The sequence below is a fragment of the Lissotriton helveticus genome, chromosome 9 (assembly GCF_964261635.1).
Source record: "Lissotriton helveticus chromosome 9, aLisHel1.1, whole genome shotgun sequence".
NCBI lineage: Eukaryota > Metazoa > Chordata > Amphibia > Caudata > Salamandridae > Lissotriton > Lissotriton helveticus.
Window position 1 is genome coordinate 332,047,443 of NC_136070.1, and position 26,052 is coordinate 332,073,494.

At 53.7% G+C, this 26,052-nt stretch overlaps 1 protein-coding gene across 1 annotated transcript in view; it reads right to left on the reverse strand.

The window, feature by feature from the left end:
* Positions 1 to 26,052, reverse strand: part of EFCAB11 (EF-hand calcium binding domain 11) — a 418,365-nt gene that overhangs the window by 18,149 nt on the left and 374,164 nt on the right. The gene's annotated exons all lie outside the window — the stretch shown is intronic.

Here is a 26,052-nt window from a genome sequence, read left to right on the forward strand (position 1 = left end):
AGGGTTGTGAGACCCGTGAGGTCTTTCAGTGTGGTGTGCACCGTCTGCCACAGGGGGTGGAGGTCCGGGCAGCTCCAGAACATGTGACGGAAATCTGCATCTGGGAGTGGCATCTGGGGCAAAGGAATTGTGTAGTGGGGTAAAATTTCTGCAGCCGCGCCGGCGTCAGATACGCCCTGTGTAATATGTAATATTGGATGTTTTTAAGACGGGCGTTCCTAGATGTACGTTTTGGGGCTTCAAGCGCCTTGATCCATTCCGAGTCGTGTAATAGGCGCCCGATGTCCTCTTCCCATGTGGTGCGCAGGGACACTAGGGGAGTATACGAGAGTTCTCGTATCGCCTTGTATAACCGGGTGACCAAATGGCGTGCTACACCCATGCGCAGGATTGCGTGTATAACTGGATGCGTGTCTGGTTCGCCGGCCTGGAGGTTGTGGTAAGGACGGAAACTTTCGAGGAGCTGGCGATATCGGAGGAATTGACCGGGGGGGAGATCGAATTCTGCGATTAGTCGATCGAATGACTTAATCCGACCCTCCTCAAAGAGCGACTCCATGTCCGTAATACCGCACTGTGTCCACTCAACGAGCATGGGGGCTGGGAAGTATGAATCTAACCTGGGCCAGCCGACCAACGGGAGCAACGGGGAATATGGGGTTGTCCCGGGAGACATCCAGTGGATCCGGAGCATACATTGACGCGCCACCGTGACTTGTAGAGGATCTGTGCGCCGCGGTTTAGTGCCCAGGAGAAGAAGACGGGTGAGCTTCGGCGTCGTAATCCTACCCGTTGAGGTACTGGCATCTTGTGTATGTCGGTCCGCAGTCCAGTACGACAACCATTGGAGCTGGGCCGCTAGAAAGTAGGACCTCAAAGGATGGGGCTCCGAGGCCTCCCTGGGTGGTGGGAAGCTGAAGGGTTTTCATGGCTACCCTGTGCCGGCCCGATCCCCAAATTAGGGCACCTAGGAGGGAGTTGAGGTCCTGGAAGAAGGACCTGGGTGGGACCACCGGCAAGTTGGTAAAATGATATAGGAGCCGGGGAAGCATTATCATTTTAGCTAGGGCAATTCGTCCTATCGGGGCCAGTGGAGTCTGGTCCAGAAAGCAACCGTCGGTCGAAGGCTCGCGAGCGCCCTGCAGTGATTGCCCCCGAAGATGTCAGCGGGAGAATGGTAAAGTGTACCCCTAGATATCGGGGAGCTTCCGTGGACCATGAGATCCTTTGCGTCCCCAGCCAGGTATCGCGGGGTGGTAGGTCCGGGTAGAAGGGGTATACCGTGGATTTGTCCCAATTCGGTAAGTGCCGTCCAAATGGGGGTGAGGTCGGCCGTAATATCCCGGACATAGATGAGGAGGTCATCCGCGTACATGGAGACGCAGTGCGTGACTCCCGCGAGTGGGATGCCCCAGTTCAGACCCCCCTGGCGTAACCTGATCGCTAGTGGTTCGACTGCAAGGGCGAAGAGGAGAGGCGAGAGGGGGCACCCCTGCCTCGTGCCTCGCCGGACCTCGAACGCCGCCGAGATGTGTCTCCCAATCCGGACCCGTGTAGACAGGTCTGTATATAGGAGACGCGTGTACGCCATGAGTACAGGGCCGATGTTGAGTCGGCGTAGGACCGAGAAGAGGTATGGCAATGTGAGAGTGTTGAACGCCTTCTCCAGGTCCAGGATGAGACAAGCGGAGCGAGGATACCTGTCCCGTACCTGGTCCTGAACATGGAAGACGCGGCGGATGTTCTGTGAGGTGTTCCTCCCTGGGACAAAGCCGCACTGGTCCGCGTGGACCAGCGGGCGTATGATCTGGGCGTATCTGTCTGCCAATACCTTCCCGAGGAGTTTACAGTCTGCAGACAGTAGTGTGATGGGCCGATACGAGCCCATAAGATGTGGGTCCCGGTGTGGTTTTAAAAAGGTCACGATTACCGATTCCCGTAGTGAGCGGGGTAACACTCCCTGATCGAGGGCCGTCGCGAACACCTGTGCCAGGCGTGGGACCACTAGAGGGGAGAACGTCGACTAGTATTCTAGCGGGAAGCCGTCGAGACCAGGGGCTTTATTGCGAGACAGGGCCCGTAGCGCCTGAGTGATTTCTGAAGGCACTATTTTGGCGTCGAGCGCGAGTTTGTCGGCATCCGGTTGGAACTTCTACTTTAGTATTAAATCTTTTTATTGCAGAAAAAAGAACAAAGGGTATCACGGTTCATGCTGGAAAGGGCACAGGCCACCAATGATAATACAAGCAACTAAGATGGCTGCACGGAGCCCAGTACAGTGGTGTGAACACAGCAAGTCGCCTACAACCCAACTGGGCCGGCCGCGTTGTTAAAGTTCGGAGGCCACCTTTAAATATGGTATGCTATTGATCAGAACAGTGATAACCTCAACAAATCCCCCTCCCCCTACCCGTCCCACCCCCCCTCCTTGTCCAACGAGTAACAGAGCTGCTGGTGACCGACTCCACCCTAAAGCGCGTCTTGCGGGGTAGCGGGCTTCCGAGCCTTCGGTTTACGGGAGTGTGCCTTAGGGTCTGAGAGTGGGGTGTCCCCCAGGCGTAGCAGCCGAAGGTATCGGGGACAGCTGAGCTCCCTGAACTCCCCGGTGAGTAGAGTCAGGAACGGCTGCCAGAGTTCTGCAAAGTCATCTCCCTTCCCCGCCTTAGCCAGCGACAGCTTCTCCATCCCCAGTATCATCCAGAGTCTATGTAGCCACCCCAGTTGCTGAGGGGGCTGAGCTTCCCTCCAGTGTGCCACAATGTTCTGTATCGCTGCCCCCAGCGCTATTGCTATGAGTCTCCCCCTTAGGGACTTCAGGGGGAACATCAAGGCATTGGGGAGGCCAAGTAACACATAGGAAGGAAACCTGGGAAGCTGGGTGTCTAAGTGTGAATCTATTAAGTCGAGGATTGTGGTCCAGTAGGGCTGCAAACGATCGCAGCTCCAGAGTAGGTGTTCAAGTGTACCGAGCTCCCCACATCCCCTCCAACAGCAGTCAGTGACTCGGGAGTCCCAACGATGCAGGCGTTCTGGTGTGTGATACCAATATGTGGCCACTTTTGTTAGTGTTTCCGTGAGGCCCATATGGTAGGCCGAATGACGGGCCCTGTGATATATGCCCTCCCATTCCTTGTGTGTAAGTGTCCTCCCGAGGTCCCTTTCCCACCTGGCTCTCCCTGCATTGTAGGAGTGAATGTTAGTGAGTAGTAGGTGCTGATACAAGTCTGAGAGCAGCTTTTTATCGGAGGTGCGGGTCACCAGCCATCGTTCGTATGGTGTGAGAAGTCGCTGCGCGCCGGGTTTAATGGATGGATGCAGAACCCAGTGGCGGACCTGTAAATATGGTAGGCGGTCAGACTCGGGTATGCCATAATCCTCCTTTACCTTTGGAAAGGGAAGAATGCCTTTAAGATCAAACATGTGACCCACAGCTCTGCAGGGTGTCGTCCTCCACATCGCAAACGCCTGGGGGTCGAGGCCGGGGGAGAAGTCCGGGTTGCCGAAGATCGGCGTCAACGGGGAGGGAAATGAGGTGAGGCCCCGCTGCGTCGCTACTACGTCCCAAGTGCTCAGAACCGTGCTTGTGATCTGGGACGTGTACAAGTTGGGCGGCCTATGGCGGCGCAGTAGGAATGGGACACCCTGCAATGGTCGGCCCGCCACCGCCTGGTCTTGGAAGAGCCAGTGTTTACTGGATTCCAGTTGATACCATTCTACCAATGTGCGCAGCTGGGCGGCTTGGAAATATAGGGTGAGATCAGGCACACCCACGCCACCGTGGGCGGGAGGGAGCGTGGCAATCAAGTGCCTAAAGCGTGGGCGCCGGCCATTCCAAATGTATCGCGCCAAGTCAGACTGCGTTTTGTGAAGCCACCCCGCTGGCGGGCATAGGGGAAGGGTCTGAAAGACGTATAGGATCTGCGGCAGCAGAGTCATTTTGACAGCTGCAATGCGGCCCAACCAGGAGAGCGTGAGATGTTTCCACCGCCGGAGTTCCCCATCGAGGCGCGTGCTGAGTCTCTTGTAGTTGGCTTTGGTTGTAGCCCGCACCGTCGTCGCCAACAAAACCCCTAAATAGGAAATGGGGGAAGTGGACCACTGCAAGTCATACACGGCCTCGGCCTCCGACAGCACATCGGGAGGCAGGGAGATGTTCAGTGCCTCTGACTTCTCCACATTGACCTTGAAGCCCGAGGCCAGCGCGAAGGTGTTCAGCTCCACGAAGAGCGCCCGCAGAGACTGCATTGGCGACATCAGGGAGAGAAGAATATTGTCCGCGTACAGACTAATCTTATGTGTGTCCCAGCCGAATGGGATGCCCTCGATAAGGCCATTCTGTCGGATGCGTTGTGCCAAGGGCTCCATATAGAGAGCGAATAGCAGGGGGGACAGTGGGCAGCCTTGTCTCGTCCCTCGGCCAATGGGAAAGCGCGGGGATGTGTGGCCATTGGCTCTAACAGTCCCAGTAGGTCGGCGATAACAATTGAAAATCCGATTGCGAAGAGTCTCTCCCATGCCGAACTTCTGGAGTGCCAGGTCTAGGTATGGCCAATGCACTCTGTCGAATGCTTTCTCGGCGTCGACGGTAAGGAGCATGCAGCCCGGTCTCGTTCGAGACCCAGCCTCTATCAAGTGGAGGACTCGCCTAGTGTTGTCGCTGGTTTGCCTCTGCGGAATAAATCCAGCCTGGTCGGGTTCCACTAGTTGTTGCATGTACGGGGCGAGTCTGCTCGCTAAGATCCCTGTGTATAATTTGAGATCAATATTCAACAGGGATATTGGACGGTACGATCCACACCGGGTGGGGTCGCGGCCGGGCTTGGGTAGCACTGAAATCGCGGCCTCCAGGAGGTTCGGGGGTACAGCTCCTGGCTGATCAAAGGTGTTAAATAGGTCACGTAGTAAAGGGGCTATTTGTGGGCAGAATGCCTTATAGAAGGCCGCTGAGTAGCCATCCGGCCCCGGTGACTTACCCACTGTAAGACGGAATATCGCCGAGATTACCTCCTCCAGCCCTATGGGGCGATCGAGGAACTCCGCCTGCGCCTTATTTAACGAGGGAAGGTTCGCGCCTTGAAGGTAGTCCCGGCCCGCTTGCAGGTCTAATCGATCCGCCTCATAAAGGTCGGCGTAAAAGTCCCCAAAAGCGGCTGCAATCGCCCCATCCTCTACTATCGGGTCACCGTTCCCAACTTGGATGGTCCGGATATGTTCCCGCTGCTGCTGCTCCCTCAACCTGCTTGCTAGTAGCCTCCCGCATCGGTCCCCTCCAGTATAATACGCGTGGCGCAGCCGGAGAGCGGCATATTTGGCCACATCCTGATCCAAGGCCGCCAACATCTTCCGTTCCGCACATAGCTGGCACCAGGCTCTGGCCGCTCCTGTGCGTTGGTGCATTTGTTCCAACTCGGCTACGCGTTGGGTGATCTCGGACCTTTTCTGCGCGCGCTCCCTGTTGTTGGCAGCGGCCAGGGAAATAAATTCTCCCCGTAGAACCGCCTTGAGTGCTGCCCATTGGGTGGCTTTGGTGGTGTCGCTGTTCGCGTTGTGGGCGAGAAATTGGTTCAGGGCGGCCTTGATGTGTTCTAGCACGGTCGAGCTATGTAAAAGATTATCGCGCAAGCGCCAGTGCCGCTGGGGTCTCGGGGAGGCCGGCAGCATGAAGGACGCCACCACTGGGGAGTGGTCCGACAGGGAGGCCGGTTGAATCTCGACATCCCGTGCACAGGATGCCAATTGGGAGGAACATAAAAGATAATCCAAACGTAAGTATGTCTTGTGGGCCGCCGAGTAGTATGTATAGGCTGTGGTGTGTGGGTGTATCTGTCTCCACAGGTCAATGAGCCCCAAGTGCGCAAGCCGGGTCTGTCCCAGTTTCGAGAGCGCCCCAACTTGGCCCGAGCATTGTCCGGACCGATCATCGGTGTTATGAAACACCAGATTGAGGTCGCCCCCCAGCATTAAGTGTGTGTGTGTGTTGGCTGTGACCATCTCTAATGCCCTGTGCAGGAATGCCTCCTGACCTTCGTTGGGTGCATATATGGAGCCTATTAGCAATGTCTGCCCCGCAATGTGGAAGCGATGCGCCAGCAACCTGCCCTTGATTTCCGCCTCTTTCTGCAGGATCCGTCCCCCAAATGATTTAGCCACTAGTATTGCCACCCCAGCTGCTTTCTTGTTTGCGCAGGAAAAGAATTGCCATGGGAAGAATCGAGATTTAAGTCGGTGTTGGTCTTTGGGGAGCAGGTGAGTTTCCTGCAGGAGGCAGATGTCCGCTCCAGAGTGCTCCAGAAGTGAGAGAACCGCCTTGCGTTTAATCGGGTTGTTGAGTCCTCGCACATTGAGAGTGAGGACAGTCAATGGGCGTGTCATGTCAATCTACAGATGGATAAGCTATGCTGCGTGCGTGGAGCACATGTGCGGGCCATGAAGGCTGGCCCCGTGTGGAGCTCGTGGACAAGGAGGACCCCCCCTCCCTTCCGTACCCCCCCATTCCCGCCTACCCCTTCCCCAACTCCCACTGGTAACTTTCCAAGCCCCCCCCTGGTTCCCCCCCTAACCCCAACAAGCACTCAAGCAAAAACATTTCAGTGTCGGCACCAAAATGTTCCATTGTCCAAGTCCGGTCCCACTAGGGGACGAGTCTGTGGAGATTACCTGAGTGGACGTCCAGCCACCAGGCTCCTCGCCCTCGCCCCCCCTCCCTCGAGCCCAATACCTGCTAAAGGAGTAATGCTGAATCGGTCTCCCCCTGAAGAGATCTCAAGCAGTCGGTGTGGTGTCTCGGGTCGCCTCCCACACCGTGTTGATCATATCCGCTCTGACAGCTTGTGGGTCGGGGCGCGTGCCAGAGCCGGACGATCGGCGGCTCGGGATCTGCCACCAGCCATCTCTAGTTGAGCGTCGCCGCCTCGGCGGGGGGGTATCCCCTTCTGTAGCTGTGATCCCCAGCACTCCACAGGTGTCCTGGAGGGAACGGAGCTGGTGTAAAGTTCCATTCCACCTGAAGATGATACGGAAAGGGTGGCCCCAGGCATATGGTGTTTCATGTTCCCTCAGGAAGTCCGTCGCGATTTTGAAAGACTTGCGTTTTTGGAGCGTTATCGCGGACAAATCCTGGTATAGGGCCACCGGGTGGCCTCGGAACTGCAGGGGTTGCTTCTTCCTGGCTTCGCTGAGAATACGTTCCTTGAGGGGATAATCTGGAAGAAAGGCCAAGATGTCTGGCGGTGGGGCCGAGGTCCGTCTTGCAAGCCCCACACGATGGGCCCTATCGATCCGAATGTGGAAGTCTGCCGATTCGCCTAGTATGTCGCGGAACAGGTACTGTAGGTATCCCGCCACGTCGGCACCCTCTTCCTTGGATGGAACGCCTCGGACCCGGATGTTATTTCGACGGGACCGATTTTCAAGGTCCTCGGCGTGGGCTTGAAGGTCCAGTTGCTGGTCTTTCAGTCGTATCACCTCCTGTTGTAACTGTACAATCTCCTCATCCCTGGCGGTGTCCGCGCCTTCCATGGCAGCCACTCTCTCCCCCAGGCTGTCCACCTCTCTCCTCACCTCCCTGACTTCGCCCGCCACCTCTTGTTTCAGTGTATGGAAGTCCTCCCATAAGGAATTGAAGAGGGATTCCAAAAAGGAGCGGGTTATGGGCGGTTCATCTGTGTCCTGTTGGGCCTTCAACGAGCCCGGCGACGGATGTCCCTTGTCTGATTTCGCCTGGGTCTTATTTAGCATTTCAGGCAGTGTCCGCTCGCCTTTCCCCCCCCCCTTCCTCTGAGTAGCCATTTCGGAGCGTTGTGGTTGATCAGGCTTGGTCACAGCGCCCGGGGATCCACCAGGCCCGGGGGCGCCTCGGCAAAATGGCGGCGCGGGTATGCGCCGGCCGGTCCAGTAAGTCCTGCTGAGTATATCAGGGTCTCCCTCCGCCGCTGCCTCTATGGGGAGTCCCTGTGGTGAACGCTGTGGTGGGCAGAGGCGCCGGGGGCCGTCCGCCGCGGCGCCCGATGCCCGCGTAGGCCGCAGCCGCGGTCTCGATTAGGAACGGGCGGTCGTCCCCGCAGTCACAGGGCTCCGCGGCCCCACGCCTCCCCCAAGTCCAGGCCTCGCAGCGTCGCCGGTCTGGCGGCGTTCCCTTCACCCTCGCGCCAGTTGCAGGGCACAGATCCTGACCTGTTCAGGCAACCGTTGCTCCAGGACAGCTTCTGTCGCGGTGCGTCCTGCTTCGGCCACCTCGGCGGCCTGTCGCGTTGCCCTTCCCGCCGCCTCCGCCGCCGGATTACAGGGCCCCAGTGCGTTGTGCGTTGGCAACCGCCTCTGCGAGGAGTCCAAGCTATGGTCGCTGCGGCGGGCAGAGGCAGCGAGGATCGCCCGGCGGGTTTTCCAGCGCCACCGCGTCCGGCGCCCACCTAGGCCGCAGCCGCGGCCTCAAGTAGTGACGGGGCGGTCGTCCCCGCCGTCACAGGGTCTCGCAGCTCCGTGCCCGCTTTGTGCTGCCGGGCCGACTACGCCTCCTCCTCACCTGCGGCGGCCGCAGGGCACGAAGTCCGACCCGGCCGGGCAGCAGCCGCCGATCTCGGGGCGGTGTCACCCGCGTTGCGTCTTACTCCGGCTGCCTCTGCGGTCTGCAGCGTGGCCGCCTCCGCCACCCCCGCCGCTGGGTCCCCGGGCCCCCGGTGTGCTGTGTGCTGGACTGGGATGTGCCGGTCGCCCCCGCGTTCCCCACCGGGTAGTGGCAGGGGGAGAACGCTAATATGTAGGTCTTGGGCCCAGTCGGGTCGGAGGAGCTGGGCGAGAAGCGTCCGTTCACTCCGCCATCTTGGCCACGCCCCGGAACTTCTACTTTAATACAATTTTCAAAAATGTTTTGTGATCTCCATCATCAAATGCCATGACAATCCTCATTTATATTGATGAAGAGCGCATGATGGAGATGGAAAACTCATGACGGAAGTGTTTTTGAAAAAGCTCCTAGTACAGGCCAATTCCTTCATCTTGGAACATTGTTGGGGCTGGGCAAGATAATAGAATTCGGTTCTGTTTAGTTGCCAGCTGGGAATGAGCCAATATTTCAGCCTTTACTTACGCCAGAAAGTTGAGTTGTGGTGTGACCCCAAGAGTCCTGCACAGTTTGCCTTTCTCGATTCGTTTCTTCAGGGCGGACTTCTAATGTAAGAAGCATGGGCTGGAAACAATTTATCAAGGTCCTCTTCAGAAGCAAATGTTTTAGAACCACTTTTGCTGCAATTATTTTTATTTTTTTTCAAATGCTGCCTTCTTGCTGCTGTAATGAAGTTAGCAGTTCAGTAGCTGGGGTGGGTGGAGCTAGGTGGGCAGAGGGGAAGAGGAGGGGACAGGATAGGAAGGGGCAGTTAGAGTAGGGACGGGGAGCCGAGCAGACGTAGTGAATAAAGGAGTTGAACAATCACTACTGCGTCTGTGTATTCCTTGTAGCGAGATACTACAACTGGCGACGAGGGTGGGATCCAGCAGCAGACCCACCAGACTAAACCCCGTCCCGCAGCGTGGAGCGTTCCAAGCTCCGCTGCGCAGTGAGGCCGAGGAAAAGAAAGAGCGCGGAGAAAAGCGCCAGAAGAAGAGGAGCCGACCGCGCGGGACGCGCGAGACGAAGGGGCGCGAAGACCCAACGAAAACTGTGAGTGAGAGTCGGGAGCCCACTCCGACATTGCCCCATCACTCCTCAAAGCATTGCGCTAGTGAAAGAAGCGCCGCGCCAGCAAGCGGCAAAGCACCCAGCCGGCACCGACATTGCCGGAGACTGAAGTCTGACCGCCTGATGCGTGAGGATTAGCATCAGGGCGGCGCGCGCAGCGAGAAGGTCGTGCTGAGCGTCGGAAGACCCCCAAACCACCCCTGTGAAGTTGAAGCTGCAGCCACCTGTACCTGTGAGTCCAGCAGCCCTGGGTGTGAGTGATTGGAGAGAGGGAGAGAACCTCGTGTATGGCAGAGGGAGCGGCCATCTTTAAGTCAGGCGACTTCTGGGACATCCTCCCTGGGCAAAATTGAGGCGGCCATTTTAAAGTCAGGCATCCAGAAAAGAGACAGAGAAAGCAAATATTGACGAAAGAACAAGCATTGGAACAAAAACAAGCATTGATAGCTACAAGAAACGAACAAGCATTGCTAGCCACAAGAGAACGAACCTTGGAAACACATACCAGTCGCTGACGCAGGAAGTGGGCGCCAAAACTCATCGCCAAGATGTCCAACCCTCCCGCGCAGAATCCCGCGCAGAAGGACGTCAAAGGAGGCACCCACCTGCGAGCCCCGGAGCCACTGTCAGTCACAACAGGAAGCAGCATGGGACTAAAATGGCAGGAATGGCTAGAGGACTTTGAGGACTATATTGAAGGGTCCAAAATTGAACCAGACAAAGACAAGATCATAGCTCTTCGCAACCTAGGAGGACGCGAAATAAGCAAGATCGTCCGAGAGATCCCAGCCACCGATGGTGACACCTATGATAAAGTAAGAACTGTTCTAAATAACCGTTTTCTGCATAAGAGAAACGTTGATTATGAGAGACACAAGTTCCACCAGCAGCGCCAAGGAAAAGAAGAACCACTGAGCTCTTTCATACATCGGCTGCGGCGGCAGTCCCAACATTGTGACTTTACCAACTTCTCGCCGGATGCAGCAATCAAATCTCAAATAATCACGGGGTGTCACTCGGAGTCACTGAGACGGCGACTACTGAGAAAACCACAGGAATTGGCGGAGATCGAAGAAAACTCCCGACTGTATGACCAAGCCGAAGAAAATGCGGCGGAAATTGAAACAGGACCCAGCACCAGCCGTGAACACGCCAACCGCATCACTGAGAAACGACAGGGACGACAGGATCGGCGCGACAGTGGAACGGTGCAGAAAATGTGGACGGTCCAACCACTTTGAGGCCATGTGTGGAGACTACCACAAAGAAAAACAAGGTGACAGACACGATGGGTCGCAGCGGCCCTCTCGATCGGAGGCCAAGCGTCATCACATCAGAGCAGTTCAAGAAGAACCGCCCAGATCTCCCACGTCGTCACACTCCAGTCACGACTCTCGGCGCTCCCGATGGGACCGTCGTTCCCCCTCCAGAGACTCAAGATCGTCCTCATCCAGACATTCATCCTACACCACCGAATATGTCAACTTCGCTGACCATGATCAGTTCAAACGCTATCCACGCCTCAACATCAAAGTGGGCAACCATGCCGCCAAATTCATGATGGACAGCGGAGCATCGCTCAACTACATATCTGTTGCTGAGCACGACCGCATGGACCCCAAACCGCGTCTGCATTTCGCGCCTGTCCGTGTCTACACCTGGATGGCGAAGAAACCTCTCCAATGCCTGGGCAAGTTTGACACCACTCTCACGCACGGCAAGCTCTCCATCCCGGCAGTTATCCATGTAATTAAAGGTCCTGAGGCTGACTGTCTGCTGAGCCTCCCGACGGCGGAATGTCTTCAGCTGGTGCACATCCTCTTCAACGTCCATGACATCTCGGACTGCGCCGGAAAATTCCCTTCCCTCTTCCGAGGTCTGGGGAAGCTGAAGGGTCGTCAAATTCACTTGCATATCAACGAGCAAATCAAACCAGTGGCTCAACACCCGCGAAGAGTGCCATTTCACCTGCAATCCGCGGTTGAATGTGAACTGCCGGAACTTCTGGACGCCGACATCATTGAACGCACTGCGGGCCCCACTCCATGGGTGTCCCCGGTGGTTATCGTCCCCAAGAAAGGATCCCAAAACAAAGTCCGTCTCTGTGTGGACATGCGTCTGCCGAACACAGCTATTGAGAGGGAGAGACACCCAGGCCCTCTGAGCGACATGATCACTGCCCTCAACGGGGCAACCGTGTTCTCTAAACTGGACCTGAACAAGGGCTACCATCAGCTCGAGCTTGACGACCGCTCTCGCCCCATCACGACGTTTGCCACCCACCTTGGTCTTTTCCGCTACAAACGTCTCAGTTTTGGCGTCTCATCAGCCGCCGAGATCTTCCAGGAGGCCATACATCTTGTCATTCACCACATCCCTAACGCCCTTAATTACAGCGATGATATCCTGGTCTACGGTTCGGACACACAAGAGCATGACACCGCCCTTGATCGTGTCTGCCTCGCTCTGATGGAAGCTGGGTTGACCCTCAACAAGGACAAATGCGAATTTCATCAGTCGACCCTGAAATTTTTTGGGCACATCTTCTCAGCGAGTGGCATGAAACCGGACCCGGACAAAATCGCCACGCTCAACAACACCAAGAGCCCGGCTGATGTCAACGACTTGCGTTCTTTTCTTGGGATGGCTAGCTACTGCGCTCGCTACATTCGTGACTACGCCACCGTAAGTCACCCTCTGAGGCTCCTCACGAAAGCTGGCGCGCAATTTGTATGGACCCCGGAGTGTGAGCGTGCCTTCAAAGACATCAAACACGCTGTGGAATCAGCCAAGTGCCTCTCCTATTTCAATCCCAAGAGGAAAACGGAAATCACCGTGGACGCAAGCCCCGTAGGCTTAGGGGCCATCCTGGCACAGTACGACCATGAGTCAGATCAGAGGAGGATCATCGCCTATGCCAGTCGGAGCCTAACGGACCCTGAGAAGCGATATTCCCAACCGGAAAAGGAGAGCCTGGCTGTCGTGTGGGCGTGCGAACACTTCCACATCTTCATCTTCGGGAAACACTTCACGCTCATAACTGACCATCAGGCACTTGTCACGATCTATGGAAATCCCAAGTGCAAGATGCCCCCCAGGATCGAGAGATGGGGCTTGCGGCTGCAAGAGTACACGTTCTCGATTATTCACAAACCGGGGAAGGATGAGAATCCAGCTGACTATATGTCTCGCCACCCCCGAGACTCATCAGAGACTGCACCCTCCATTGCGGAGGAATATATTCACTTCGTGGCCAATCATGCTCGCCCACCAGCCATCCCCATGCATGCCATTCGGGAAGCGACCAACCAAGACAGCATCCTACAAGAAGTAATAAAGCGCACCCGAACCAACAGATGGAGATACCACCCGCAGGAGGAAGAGGAAAGCCCTGCTGTCAAGAAAGAACTACAAGCCTTCCGGCATGTCTCCGACGAACTCTCTGTAACCGGTGACGACCTCCTCCTCAGAGATCACAGACTAGTTATACCAGCGACACTGAGACAAGGGGTGATCGATTTGGCCCATGAAGGTCATCGAGGAGTCGTCTCCACCAAAAGAGCACTGTGAGAACGTGTCTGGTTCCCAGCTCTCGACCAGATGGTCGAGGACACATTGAAAGACTGCCACCCCTGTCAACTGACCAGCCACAGTAATCCACCTGCACCTCTACAGATGACCCCGTTGCCTGATGGGGTATGGCAAGAAGTTGCCATGGACTTTTATGGCCCCTTGCAGTCTGGGAAGTATGTAGTCGTCATCCTGGATGAATACTCCAGATTCCCAGTGGCCCAGTTCATATCATCCACCAGTGCCGCCTGCACCCTCAAGGTGCTTGAGGAAGTCTTCGCTACTTGGGGTGTCCCCAGGGTCATCAAGACGGACAACGGGCCCCCATTCAATAGTCATGAATTCAGCGACTTCGCGAAACACATGGACTTCCAACATCGCAAAGTCACGCCACTCTGGCCTCAGGCCAACGGCACCGTGGAAAGATTCATGTCCACCATCAAGAGAACATTCCAACAAGCCACGGCCGAAAGGAAAGATCTTCAGTCAGCACTGAACGAGGTCCTTAGTGCCTACAGGACCACTCCTCACTCTACGACGGGCCAATGCCCTGCGACTCTCATGCTTGGGAGGACCATGAGGAATCGGATCCCCACATGGGACGGAGCCCTGAAAAAACCTCCATCGGATCAACAACACAGAGACATGGCCATCACAGATCGACACCGCAAGGACAAGATGAAAGAGTATGCGGACCGCAAACGAAGGGCCCGGTCCCCCTCCCTGAAAGAAGGCGACAGAGTCGTTGTCAAGCAGGAACAACGCCAGAAGACTGATTGTCGTTTCAAAGATGAGCCCCTGACAATCACCCAACAAAAGGGCACCATGGTGACAGCGGAATCAGAGACACGAAGGGTCACCCGCAACGTCTCTCACTTTAAGAAGTGCTCTCCTGAAGTCCATGAAAGTGCACCCATAGTCCCCACGCCTGCGTGCAGGGACAATCCTGAGACTGTTGCATCCGACACCGGACTCTCACCTCCAGAAGAGCCCTCACCTGAAGACGCCGTGTCCACACCGGCGAGACCACGCCGTCACGTGCGGCCTCCCAAGAGACTGATTGAAGAGATGGACTAATCTCTATTTCTTTCACTTGTTACTTTATTAAGAAAGGGGGAGATGTAATGAAGTTAGCAGTTCAGTAGCTGGGGTGGGTGGAGCTAGGTGGGCAGAGGGGAAGAGGAGGGGACAGGATAGGAAGGGGCAGTTAGAGTAGGGACGGGGAGCCGAGCAGACGTAGTGAATAAAGGAGTTGAACAATCACTACTGCGTCTGTGTATTCCTTGTAGCGAGATACTACAGCTGCTTCAAAGCACTTTCAGATCCAGTAAACTTAAAAACCTACAAAAATCAACACCCAAATTCAAATAATAGTGTGACCATTACATTTCAGATCTGTGTATAATGGTGAGCTGTGGGGGGTACATTCAAGATGTACTGAGATGTGCTCTCAATTTATCAAGATTCATCAATAAGTGCAACACTACAAGATAACTTAACCCATCTCGCATGTCCATCATTCGTCTAGTAATGGAAGACCTACACGTGCAACTTAGACCACAGGTCACCGCTGTCTACCTACCAAATCCCCCAAGCACACCTTAGTGGGCACCTCTAGCTAGAAGTCTAACTTCTACACCTGCATTAGGGTTTAATCTAACGACCCTTATCAAGGCAAGTTCAAGTGGGCACAGGGTTCCACACCTTGAGCCGTCTTGATACTTCCTAAAGACTCCCAAACACAGACAAGCTTCTCACCAAGAGGGCCATCCCTCGTTTCTCTTTTTCTGTGCACTTTAAACACTTTGAACGGCTGAATCACAGGAAACAACATGACGGAAATACAACCAGAGAAACAAAAAAGCAAATGCTAAAGGCACACTCACTTTTAAAAGGGCAGTAGTCAGACTGGCTAAATCACAACAGTGGCAACAGCACACATCCAACATGAGTGCTTAGGTGTAGCGGCTGCTAGCACTTGAGCTCATTAAGTAACACCTCCATGGTGGGTAAATCATGCCCATCTAAGCCCACTGGTTTTTATTCTTTAGCTGAAACGGGAACGTCCTAACATCTATTTACTGAAATCACTCAAGCCCTGCAGCACATCACGCCTGCATTTTGCAAACATATTGTTCTATTTATTTCACAGTCAGTGACTTGAACAAATTTACGGATCTGCCATCTGTCATATGAAGTGGAGCCAGATTAAATAACTTCCATAAACTGCGAATCAGAATTTTACACACATGTCTCACTTTTCTTCCTTGGAACCAGACATGAATCATCTGCGCTTCCTCAGAAAATGTCAAACTGGAACTGGGCATTAGTCAGCAATGTAGAAAAGCCTAACTCTTAGCCAATGCCTTCTCTCCTTCACAGCTGGCACAGGAGGCCTGCAGCTCTAGGCTATTCATGAAACATCTACTAAGATGGCCTCACCCTGAGAGAGGGACATGTATTGAGTCACTAGCCCACAGCACCCCCTGCACTTCCCGGTCAAAGTTCACAGCTAGCAAGTATTTGAAACTTCGAGAATGCCCTCTCGTTCAGGAGTGCTTTTAAAACAAGTCGATTCCCTTTCAACACCTGCAACAACAACCTCACCACTTACACCAGTTGCCTTTCTTGTGATCACTGGTCCTCATTCACCTTTGAAAATGCAACCACAAAGCATCCCTAAGCTTTGTAAGCCTGTGGCATATTTTCGCTAGCCACCACAACTTTCTGTGACTCCTATGAGCACAACTGCTGTAACTACGTTTCATACCTGTTCAATTTTTAGGAGCAAAATAATGGTGATATTGACAAGCGCGGAGAATCAGGACGCGCGCAGTTAGGACCCGGCTCCTCCGGACCCCGCCCTTGGTCACTGGTGGTTGGGCGGCCGGGTGGCCCAATCGGCAGCCGGCCGCCTCCACTTCCGGGTCAGGGAGTGGCGCGTATCCTGAGTGGTAGGGGGCGGAGACCTTTGGCCTATTTAGGGTCAACTCCCTGTGACCGGGGTCTCTGTTCCCGCTACCACTCCAGGATACCTGACTGCACACGCCGGCACTGAAGCCATTCACCGTGATCCAGGCCGGCTTTCTGAAACTTCTCCGCATCTCCCGTTGGTTTGTCGAGGGAGAGCGGGGACTGTGATCCGAGGGGTCCTCGACGCGGCGGGCTTCGGAATTTAAGCGCCGCATCTCCCGTTGGATTGTCGAGGGAGAGCGGGCGAACCTGGTGGCGTCGGCATCGGTTTCCGGGAAGCTAGGCAGAAGAATCGGGCGTCGTCCACGTGGCCAGGTAAGGAGTCGGGTGCTGGGGGGTCCTCGTGGGCAGCCGTAAACCGCGGTGGGTGCTGGGACGGTCAGGATTGTCGCTGCCTTACGGGGGGTTTGCGGCTGTGTGCGGGGCTCCTCTGTTGGTGCGGGCTCCTGCCGGGTAGCGTGGGCGGTGCTTGGGGAAGGACCGGGAGCGGGGACGGCTTGGCCGGGTTATCGGCGGAGCAGGTCTGAGGGTTTGAGGGTTTGAGGCTGCACTGAGCGGGGAGGAACCGTTGCTAGGCAACGAAGACGCGAGACGCAGAACAGGCCTCACAGGGAGATTAGCGAGAGGAAGACAGATGCGTGCGGTCATCAGGATAACAGCAATCCCGAGTTAGCGCATGAGGGCAAAGCACAGGTAGCATGGCGCCCAAGAAGGGAGGACAAAAAAGGAAGGATTCTGACCCCGAGTTAGCACAGATTATGAAGTTACTGCTGGCGAAACTGAGCAAAGACGCTCCAGAGAGCGGCGAGGATAGTGATTCCTCACAGGGAGAGCAGCCCGAGATAGTGGAGCGGCCTCGCAGGGAGGGGGTGCCACCGAGGGCTGCTTTTCCTCCACTAAAGAAGAAAACCAAAGCACAGCCGAAGAAGAAGGGGGGGGCCAAACAGAAGAAGCGTAGGCCTAGCCCTGACGTTGGAGAGGAGGACGAGGGATCAGTAGGTCCCGTCCCCACTGGTTATTGTGACCCCCACACCCTTTTCGGCCCCGGTACAGGCAGTGCCACAGGGCGTGGATCCCTCTTCAGGGTCTGGGGCCCCCGCGCCATCAGACCCAGTGGGGTCAGTACTGTCGGAGATTAGGGAGGCGCTGAAGGCATTAGCCCCGGGAGGCGGGGTGACCAAGATTGTAGATTCACCGGCCCCGCTCCCGCCGCAGCGGCGGTCGCGCAGGACCCAATAGAGGGCTTACTGGCATCAGTGGCCACATTAGTGGGGCAATTATCTGCTCCAAGTAAGGTGGTAGAAAGAATGAGCGCAGGGGCGGCAGCGCCTTGGGTCCCACCCCAGGCGGCAGAGCAAGGCGCATTACAGGATATTCAGAGACAGCTGGCGCTTATAGTAGAATCGCGCAAGGCAACCCCCAGCGTGGCAATTGGAGCGCAGCCCCCCGCTGCAGCGCTAGCTGCAGTACCCACCGGGAGGTAAGCCAGGTGAAACAGCAGCCAAGAGCAGCGAGATAGGGGTGGTGCAGGGGGGAATGCAAGGGAATGTGTTGTCTCAGTCAGGGATGCTAGCGACACATGTGAGTATGGAGGTGTGAGAGAAAATCTGGAAAGGCGCATATGTTGATATATTCTCCCTTATCAGTCCCAAGAGAAGGGACGTTGATTACAAAGAAAGGGATGGGAAGGAGGCAGCCTTCAGGGACAGGAGACCGAGGGTTGAGGAAACAATAACGAACTGGCTGTTTGGTTTTCATGTTTATGTCACAGTATTGTTGGAGAAAAGGCCTGAGTTGGCTATTCCGTTGGTGTTTTACACTAACAAGATCGTGAAGGCACACTCCACACATGGGGGCGCAGTTTGGTTGAATTATGATAGGGAATTTCGTTGGGCGAAGGAAGAGAACCCAGCCATTGGTTGGGATCAGGTGGAGGTGAATGCTTGGTTGGAGACAGTGAGCAGTAGGGAGCACCCCGCTAGGCAGCCTTTTCGGACGTCCCAGGGAGGGCCAGGGGAGAAGGGGGGGCCTGCTGGGCATTCAATAGCAAAGGGTGCACCTGGCCCCCGGGCAATGCAAGTTTAAACATGCATGCGCCTATTGTGGTCACTCCTCCCATCCTGAAATCAAGTGCAACAAGAAAGCTAAAGAGCGTGGGGGGGACAGCTCCCAGGGATAGCAAGCCCCCGCAGGCATAATCTGCCTACACCGGTAGATATTGGAAGACTGATTTATTGGCTGGACTTGTACCCGGACAGGGCAGCAGCCAAGGTTTTGTTTGACGGTTTTTCTGAAGGTTTTCGCATCCCAGCTTTGCATGTCCCTCTCATTAGCCAGTGCAACAACCAGTTATCAGCGAGAACACATGCCTCAGTAGTGGCCACAAAAGTGGAGAAGGAACGGGTCTTAGGCCGGGTAGCGGGCCCTTCCCGGCTCCTCGATGGGAGAATTATGTATGTTCCCCACTGGGGGTGGTACCTAAAAAGGAGCCAGGACAGTTCAGAATGATTCACAACCTCTCTGCACCAAAAGGTTCGTCAGTAAATGATTCCATTGATCCAGCGCTATGTTCTGTGACATACTCGTCCTTTGATGCCGCTGTTCAGAAAGTGAGGGACCTGGGTCGGGGTGCATTGTTAGCTAAGACAGACATAGAGTCAGCATTCCACCTGTTGCCCGTACACCCGGACGATTACCATTTACTGGGCTTCCAGGTGCACTATCAATTTTACTATGACAAATGTATGCCTATGGGGTGCGCGGTTTCTTGCAAGTACTTTGAGACTTTTAGTTCCATGTTGCAGTGGGTGTTTTCGCACAGGTCTGGGTGTACAGATGTGATACATTACTTGGATGACTTCATGGTGATGGGCCCGGCGGCATCAGATGTGTGCGCCCAGGCGCTTGGGGAGCTGGTGGCTATGTTTCAAGAATTCGGAGTGCCGCTGGCACCTAACAAGACGGTGGGTCCTGACACATGTATGTCCTTTCTAGGCATTGAAATTGATACGGTAGCAGGAGAGTGTAGGTTGCCGATGGACAAAGTGCTAGCTTTTTCCCAGGCCATTGATGCGACCGTGGCAGGACCTAAGGTGACTTTGCACCAGTTACAGGTGTTGGTAAGACAGCTGAATTTTGCTCTGCGAATCATTCCCATGGGGCGCCCCTTCTCGAGGTCCATAGCTAGAGCGATGGTGGGTCTTACCCAGAAGCACCACCGGGTGCGCTTAAGGGCGGGAGTAAAGGACGACCTCAAGGTGTGGAGCAGCTTCCTTAGGGATTTCAACGGGCGGGTAGTATGGCCCGCCCCACCCGTGTCCAGCGTTGAGCTTGGCCTGTTTACTGACTCAGCTGGCAGCATTGGCTTTGGCGCAATCCTGGGTCCTGCCTGGTGTGGGGTGGAATGGCCAGCGGCGTGGCACGAGGCAGGCTTGACAAAGAACATAGCCTTTTTGGAACTCTTCCCCATTTGGGTGGCGGTCACGATCTGGGCAGAGCGCTTCAGGGACAGGGCAGTGACTTTCTGGTCAGACAACATGGCTGTGGTACAAGTTATCAATAGGCAGGGGGCCACTTGCCAGCATGTGCTAAGGTTATTGAAGCTGTTAGTGCTGGCGTGCTTGAGATTGAATTTAAATTTCAGGGCTGCGCATATACCAGGTGTTGATAACCACGCGGCTGATGCTTTGTCTCGTTCCAAGTTGCACGATTTCCGGAGGTTCCACCCGCAGGCGGAAGAGCGCATGACTATGTTCCCTACATCACTGTGGACAATTGGAGCCCCGCTTTAGGGGGCTGGTAGGTGCCGCCCTGAGTGATCGCACCAAACGTGCTTATCAGCAGCATTTTAATGCTTACAGGTCATTCGTAGAACAGGCAGGGACAGTGAAGATCTTTTCTCCAGAGACGATCTATAGTTTTTTACAGACATTAAGGGACCAGGGCAGAGCGTTAGCTTATGCTAGGGCCAATCTTTCTGCGATAGGCTTCTTTGCTAAACTGGCGGGGGAGCGGGACCCGGGGGCCTCCTTCCTAATCAGGAAGGCCTTGGCAGGATGGGCCAAACTTGATGGGCCAAGGCGGGACTGTCGTAGGCCTCTGGATCTCCCGACCTTGATTGATGTTCTTGGGGTGTTACCTTCAATCTGCGACTCACTGTTTGAAGGAGTCATGCTGGGGGCGGCTTTCTGCCTAGCCTTTTATGGGGCGTTCCGCCTGGGTGAGATAGTGGGGGGCCTCCAGATCTGACCATGGGGGGGCCTGCAGTTCCGGGACACGATCCTTTCCCCGGGGGGTCTGGTGGTGCTGTTGAGACGTTCCAAGACAGATCAGGTGGGTAAGGGGGCCACCATTCGTTTGCAGCCTGCACCTGGGGTAGCGGCCTGCCCCGTATCCCGTATGCAGGCGTACCTGGCCCTGCGCCCGGCTGGGGAGGGGCTGGCTCTGTTCATCCACGAGAACGGGGATTGCCTGTCTCAATACCAGTTTAAAGCAGTGTTTGGGTTGGCTCTGGGTAAACTGGGGTTAGGAGCAGCAGGATACTCCTCGCATTCCTTTAGAATTGGCGCTGCCACTCTGGCGGCAAGGGCAGGCCTCGCCTCCAACGCCGTAAAGGGCATTGGGCGTTGGACGTCGGAGAATTACAAGAGATACGTGAGACCGGAATTGTTATGACAAAATGTGGCGGTCGCATGTCGGATTGTGTCTAACGGTTTCATTTCTCTCCTTCTGATTAGTATGCCCGCATCGGTGGTGTGGGTACTCGGGCACTCCTTTGTGCGTCGCGCGCCGGTGCGCTTGCAGCAGCGGCAGGTGGTGAAACCAGCAGACTTGAGTGAGACCGAATTCCTGTGGCGTGGCATCGGGGGGATGCGAATCCGGCACTTGAGGCGGCTCGTCGAGGAACTCAGGGCGCAGGAAGGGCACAAGTCGCCTGATTGGATTATCTGGCACTTGGGAGGCAACGACATGGTCTAAAGAGGACGCTTGGCGGTCAAGGAGGCCCTACTTGCAGAATTTGCCTGGTTGGGGCATATTTTTCCATCAACTAGGATTGTTTGGTCAGGCATGCTGTCCCGCAGGACATGGGGCCCAGGAGTGCGTGCGAGATCGTTGAACGTTTCTGTGAGGAGATTAAATGGTGAACTGGCAAGGTTGTGCTCAGTGAAGGGCCGCTTGCGCTACATACAACACCGGATGATCTCTGGAGAAGCGATGTACCACCAAGATGGGGTACATTTGTCGGACTTAGGGACAGATACTTTTATAAGAGAACTTTGGTCGTTTATTCTGAACGCAGGTGGGGAGGGTGTCAGACCTGAGGGCCTTGGACACCCTTGTGGCGGAAAAGAGACCTGCGATCAGTAAACAGTGACTAACACAATGGATGGGAGGCCGCCTGGCGGACTCCATAGGCCAGCACTGAGGGGGGATATGGTAAGCTCTCCGCTGGGAGGAAGTGACCACCGGCTGGGGAGGCTAGGGTGACAGATTTCGAGCCTCCTGGGCGTCCCTGGGCAGCCTGGTGGTCGAGGGGTGGGCCCTGGTAATGGCGGACAAGGACCAGAGGTGCGGGCCCAACACTCTAAGGGGCAGGTGCGTGGCACCTGGCGTAGGATACCCAGTTGCGAGATGCGAGCCAGATGGGGCTCCTCCCTTAGGGCTGGGAATGTGAGAGGAGCAAGATATGTTTTAAAGTGTGATTGTAAATATCAGATATGCATGTTATTTGCTTGTCATGTTTATACAGTGTTGTGATTAAACATGGCCGTTTTTACCCCATCCGAATCTCTTGGTGATTTCAACGTGGGGATCTTGCATGTCTATATCAGATATGGGGGAGGCGGGGGCATATCTGGAGGGTACGGGTCCTATGACAAGCGCGGAGAATCAGGACGCGAGCACTTAGGACCCGGCTCCTCCGGACCCCGCCCCTGGTCACTGGTGGTTGGGCGGCCGGGTGGCCCAATCGGCCGGCCTTCTGAAACTCCCACCCACCCGTCCCTTAGTTCTAATGGTTTGAGGGGCGTTTTTGCGGAAAAGAGACCTGCGATCAGTAAACAGTGACTAACACAATGGATGGGAGGCCGCCTGGCGGACTCCATAGGCCAGCACTGAGGGGGGTATGGTAAGCTCTCCGCTGGGAGGAAGTGAGCACCGGCTGGGGAGGCTAGGGCAACAGATTTCGAGCCTCCTGGGCGTCCCTGGTCAGCCTGGTGGTCGAGGGGTGGGCCCTGGTAATGGCGGACAAGGACCAGAGGTGCGGGCCCAACACTCTAAGGGGCAGGTGCGCGGCACCTGGCGTAGGATACCCAGTTGTGAGATGCGAGCCAGATGGGGCTCCTCCCTTAGGGCTTGGAACGTGAGAGGAGCAAGATATGTTTTAAAGTGTGATTGTAAATATCAGATATGCATGTTATTTGCTTGTCATGTTTTTGCAGTGTTGTGATTAAACATGGCCGTTTTTACCCCACCCGAATCTCTTGGTGATTTCAACGTGGGGATCTTGCATGTCTATGTTAGATTAGAGGGAGGCGGAGGCATATCTGGAGGGTACGGGTCCTTTTGCTAAACGCTGCGAAAAGCCCTGGTGGTTTGCAGAGGTACCTGAAGAGATCCCATACTGGAAATTTTGGAATGGTGGTTGATTTTAAATGGGGTTACCAAACAACTCCATGGCATTTGGACAAACAGTATCTATCTTCTGGGCTTTAATAATAGTCATCAGGTATACTCTGCATTTTTTTCTAAACTAAAGCATAAAAGACAAATAATTCTAGACTGTATATGGCTTCTCAAATTGGTCAAATACTTGATACTCCTTGTCCTTGATTAATTGATTTATGTGGTAGTTTAAAGACTACTTTACACGGTGAGGGCCTCTCCACTCAAAGATACATCTAGAATTATGTGCTACATGCTTCATATTAAAACTAGTTGGCCCAGTAACACGATCCACACCTCATAAGCTCTAAAAAAAAAATCCAGTATAGGGTCTCACATATTCATCACATTTCTCTTTCTTGTCACATTGCCAACAAAAATTCGACAAGGAAGAGAAAGCGGTGTGATGCAGATTTCTAACATTTTCCACACCCATGTGTGTGTAGGTGATGAGTCCAGGTTTCTTCTTCCCTTACAATGCATATAGTCCTGAATTAATAAGGCAATAAACAGGACTACCAGAGTGCGAATACAAATTCTGACCTGGACAAGGTGCACTTTTCACACACGGAATTGAGAAACTCGAAAGTTTTACCTCTAAGGGGAAAATAGCACTTTCATAAATGAGAGCCAGCAAAATGTAAAGGCTTGCTGGTATGTGGAAAACAAGAACTGAGTGACAATGCTTGGAGACCCATTAGTGGAGGTAGGCCTGGCATGCAAAGAAGAGCTTGCCTCGTGGTGGTCCCCTTTTAAATTCTTTGACGAAAGAATGCCAGAGGAACAAATCTGTCAAACCCTAAAGTTGAAGAGCCATGGTATGTGGGCAGAGCATGAGAGACGAGGTAGCCCATGTTGACTCTCGTCTGTCGAGACACAGGTAAAGAGGCCTCGGCGTCTCCTATACTAGTCACTGTGGTTGGCTTTCGAGTCAAAAATCGTATCTACACATTTAGCGTAAACATAAACTTCATTTTATAGTAACACATTCACCACAGTTTATTGCTCAGTACATCTTTCACTCATTAACCATTTCTCTTCCATAAAAAATTACATTCATTAACCCCTGCCCAAATAATGGGCACACACATTTCATATCAACAGGAAAGAGGGAGATTTTGAAGAAGAAAATAAATTACAGCGAAATGTTTTTCCCCATTGACTGGCACTGAAGTGGAGGCAATTTTAGAAGGGAGATAGCTAAAATAAAGTTGTTTTTGGCTTTAAAAAACTCGGGAGTCCGCTGATTGAATTGGGTATTGTGGCATATATGATATCTAGAGTTAACTCTGTCTACAGGGAGTATAAACTAGTAGAGGATTTGCGATAAACAACAAATACATATAGTCCTGACCTCCATTAGTTCTAAACTAACTATTGTTTGAAGTACAGGCTTAAGTTGAACTGCCAAATGTGCAGCCCGTTGTTGTCGAAACAGGACAATCAAAATACAGTGCCTAGTCTAGGAAATAGTTTTGGTCCCAGTTCAAATACTCAACCATAGTAATTGTGCAGCAGAAGCAATATTTTACTTGGAAGAGAGACACTTTCATTGCACAGAGCGAAGACTGCTCAAGCGAGTTAAGACCAGATGGACAGTATCAAGCGGGGAAAATATGACTGAAATTTGGGAAGAGCAATGAAACAACATTAGAAAGGCAGCAATGTATAAAACAGGGGCACATGGCGTCCTCTACGCATGTTATACCAACAGCTTCACTTACAAACCAGAAAATAACATCTCTTAACGGTACACTGGCATGTGCTGCAGGGCGTGTCCGTGTGGACCAACGCTGACTATAGCAATATCAAAGACCTCCTGTTTAATATATTATTCTGTACTTGCTTGGTGATAGTGTAGGGCACAAACTGGCATACTATGGATATGGAGAGGGAATACAGCAACCCGCCACAACACAACATCAGTAGTTTCAAGGCACTAAAGCCGACAGCAAATAATGGTAATGAACTCAAATCCCCCCTGGCTTCAGAGTAAAAATCATGTTTTTCTTTAAACTTAAGGAAAGGTTGACTCTTCACTGCTGGTAGAGTAGTTCTAAGGCTGAGGATGAAAAAAAGAAAGGACCTCCCCCCAGCACCTAAAATTCAAGCAGTACTTATTTCTGGTTATTGGCAACCTCAGATAAGTTGCTGAATCTTTTACTAGGGAACAAACTACTGCCGGCAATTCAGGAGCTAAGGGCCCACAGCTTTTCAGACGTTTTCTTTAAACAAACATTTAAGGTAACCACCATCTTTCTAGCCTTTTTCCTGAACCTTTCTTCTCCAACCCAGCTATATGGTGCTCAATTATTTATCTCGAAAAGATGGGAGGATGAGCCAAATTGGTGCAGCCAGTAAATAAGATGGCAAAGATTTCAGACCAGCACCGTCAACCCCTGATCCTCTGATCTGGTGGTCGCGCACAGGTCTCTGCAGCAAACACTTTCATCCCTGAGATATCTAGAAGACTGGCATAACCTTTCACAGGATTCTACACCATCGTTGTAGAGTTAGGTTTTCAAATGACTTTTGAACCTTGAAATAGTAGGCAGAACCACGCTGACGCTGCACAATGTCTGACTGACCATCAGTTTAATGTTTTATTTATTTATTTATTTATTTCGTCATTTTCAAACTGGCATAGCAGGTACATATCACAAAGAGACAGCGTGATGTATATACTTACAACTGAACAAACACCCACCCCCCCACCCCTTCTGCAGTACATGACATATATGGTTTAATGTCCTTATCTGGGACACTAGGTCCATCAATGCAACACAGACTCACATGATTCCACCCAATCACTCAATTTGTTCACTACGTGCCAGCAAATATTCTCGCAGAAGGGGCCAGATGTCTTAAGGTTGTGATGCGGACGGCATTTCCTCCTGAAATAGTTCTAATTGTTCTTGGCAGTACACCATGTCCGTAATCCATTTGGTCGCCTGTGGGCTCCGGCGTCCGTCTCATGTGAAAAGCACATGCCTTTTGGCCAGTAGTAGCGCCACTCTCACAAAGCGACCCAAAACACCTTTTAATCCCGGCACATACCCCAACAAACATACCAGAGGCGTACACTCCAGCATGTGTCCAGTCATAGTATAGAGCAATTCAATCACCTCTACCCAATATAAGTGCACCATCCTGCATTGCCAGGCAAGATGAAG